This window comes from Aptenodytes forsteri, unplaced genomic scaffold, assembly GCF_000699145.1.
Source record: "Aptenodytes forsteri isolate BGI_AS27 unplaced genomic scaffold, ASM69914v1 Scaffold369, whole genome shotgun sequence".
NCBI lineage: Eukaryota > Metazoa > Chordata > Aves > Sphenisciformes > Spheniscidae > Aptenodytes > Aptenodytes forsteri.
In genome coordinates, this window is record NW_008794965.1 from 1682614 (window position 1) to 1685721 (window position 3108).

The window sequence follows — 3108 nt, forward strand, 5'->3', positions numbered from 1 at the left end:
CGGGCACGCAGGGGGGGAGCCGTCCTGCCGAGGGAAGGTCGGGCCTGCTCGGCAAACCTCGCCGCTGGGCCCCGGGAGGGCCCAGAGACATGGCTGAGAGAAACACTTCACCATGAAAACTGAAGGGCGCGCAGCTTCTGGATCCTGGCTCCGCCACGCTCCCGTCCGTCACCCTCGTCACTGCATTTGTAGACAAACCACTAAGCCCGATTTTCAGAAATGCCGCCAACCTGCAACCCCCGCTGCGTGAAAGGGGACTGCAAATAGCTAGCATCCTTGAAGCTCAGGTCATTAATGGCTTTTCTCACTTGTTTACCCAATGCACAATGTAGGGATAATTGCTTTTTTTAATCACACAGCGGTGTTATTAACGTGAATTAGAAAGAATTTGCAAAGTCCATTTAGATCTTGGGATTAAAAGGCTCATTTCAAGGGGCTGTTACTACATAAAAACAAACACGTGCACACAGGCAGGAACGTTAAATGCATGCAATCATTCATGATGTGCACTTACATAGCTGCTCTCTTCTCAGGTTTACTGAGACCTACACAAACAAACAATTTAGTCAAACAACCCCCTGTGAGGTAAGCGGTAGATAATGGTTTTATTTTATTGAAGGAGAAACACACAGTGTGATGAATATCAAGTTACCGAAGTCACATATCTGTTCCGACTTTGATCACTACTGAACTCCTTTACTATTAAGCAATACATTTACAGACACGTATCCTATGAAACATGCTAGCTTGCCTTCCTTGGAGGCAAGGGAGATAGAAAAGCAATTAAAATACAAAGGTTTATTTTCCTAATGGATTAACTAATAGATGGAAACATAGAGAGTAGGCTAAAAATAGAGTCCATGTTAATATGGGACATATTTGTGCTCCATGTCAAATAAAAGGGCCTGGGAGAAGTAATTTTTAGCTAGTCATCCTCTACACATCTCTGCAGGGTTGATTCTGTTTTACTGATTTCTCAAAAGCAACCTTGGTTTACCAGTTTCGAAGTGGCTGAAGCGCTTGGTTATCTCCCCTGCCTCTGAGGACATAAACATACCTTTAACTATTGTTTTAACACAAGCCTTGAAAGCTTCCTAACTTGTATTTACCCTTTAAATAGCAGCCGAAGGAAGGAGCATCAAATCAGAAGTTTTCTCGGTTGTTCTTATCCCATATTTAATCCTTATTACTCCCTCCCTGCATAGCACAGGGCCGTCCCTTTTGCCACCCATGCTGAGTACATCAGCCGTCTTCTTGTGATTAACACAGTGCTGCAATGAGAGTTGTTAAAAGGTAGGTAGTAAAGCGGAGCAGGCAAGCTGTTCTAAACTTGGCGTAACCTGAAGCAAGCAATGAAGTATCCTCTGGTTCCTTTGGTGAATGATCTGACCTTTCCTCTTCTTTTCTTCTGGTTTTGTTTGCCATTTGTAATGCTGTTGATCATAATGATTATCTGGCTACAGCTTCTACTTAATGAAGGTAAGTTCTGCAGTTGATCAGATAAAATGCTCCTGCATAGAGGCTTTATCTATTAGCTTCATCTTTAAAGGTAGCTATTTTTAGGCTAATGCCACTTGTCACGGAAGGAAACTAAAGGGTTTTTTAGTACTGTTGGTAGCATATGGAAAACCAAACTCAAATTATTATGCTTTTCTGTTAAAAATGCTTGTAAGAAGACAAGCTACCGCCAGCTGTTCTTCCTTACCCTCTCCCTTTTTCTCAGAGGTAATTTAATTTAAGACAGACAAGTAATTTTTGTAAATTTATATAAAAAATCCCCAGAAAGCAAACCTAACCCTCTAATTTTGTACGCTTTAAAAGTCAGGCATTATAGTTCTCTTACACTTCTCTTTTTTTTTTGGGGGGGGGGAGGATGTTACCAGGGAGCTGTTAAGGGGTTCTTTTATCAATGCTGAAGCTGATAGAAAATTTTTGAAGGAAGCAGGACATACGTTTTCATTTATTTGTGTATTTTGCATCTCTTTCTGATCTACCAGTGATTCTAACATGTCAGTAACTAATAACAGGCTTTGGTTTAGGCTAATAATAGGCTTGTTGATGTACTCAGGAGGATAAAGCCTTGCTAGTTTGCTGTAATCCTGGAGCATAAGCAATCCCAGCTGAGGAATCGATCGTAAGTTCAAAAGCAGCAATTCTGCCTTTGCAGAACAGCTGTAGGAAGGAAAATAAGAACAAAGTTTTACTTCAGCAAGCTTTTACTTCTGTTTGGTGCCCTCTGTTCTTACTTAATAACGTGGTATCCAGTCCTACAACAGATCCCATAGGAATAGCGACAATTGAGACGATACCCCCAGTCAGCAGAGGAACAGGAGGTACTCACCACAGCAGAGGCTTGTGCTCCTCCCTCCTTTCCTGTCCCGCATGTGTGTGCACGCAGAGTTTTTTACTTTCAGCTCCCATTTTGCAGGCTTCGCACACAGCTGATGCTCATAACAGCCTCTGCTTGCTGCAGTAGAAAAGTATGTTCCCTCCACACACTCAAGTGCACTCTTGTGGGTAACCGAGCGTAGCAATTGAAAAGCGCAGGTTGTAAGAGGTTGTGAGAATTGTACAAGCTACCCTGAGCAGCACAGGCATGGCTTACTGCTGATGCCTAAAGAGCAGAATAAAATACTTATTTTGCATAGGTAAAGGGTAGCTCTGCCACATACTTACACTTAGGTTGAGTGTCAGCTTTTTGCCTGGACAGAGTAACTCCAGAATACCTTGATGCCTTGAATGAGATTTTCAGGTTACATCTACTGCATTTACCTTCACAATTTCTGGCCCTATAGCAACTGTTATTAGCACCAGGCCTCCAAGGATTTCCACAAATGCTCTACAATCCATTTTAATCAATAAGACTAGACACACTACTAAATTTTTTACATACTAGTGTGTTTACAGGATTAGAACATTAAAGTGTTTTGCAATCACTCTTAAGAGAGAAGAATAAAACAGTGCTCTCTAATAACTTCCTAATTCAGTCCTATCCACTTATTTTATCCTAGTTTACAGCAGGCACAAGTAAGAAGCAATGTGTGTTCCAGCTCCTCCTTTAATATAGTTGCTGATTAAGAGCTAATTGGTTAAAATCAAACACTTGTA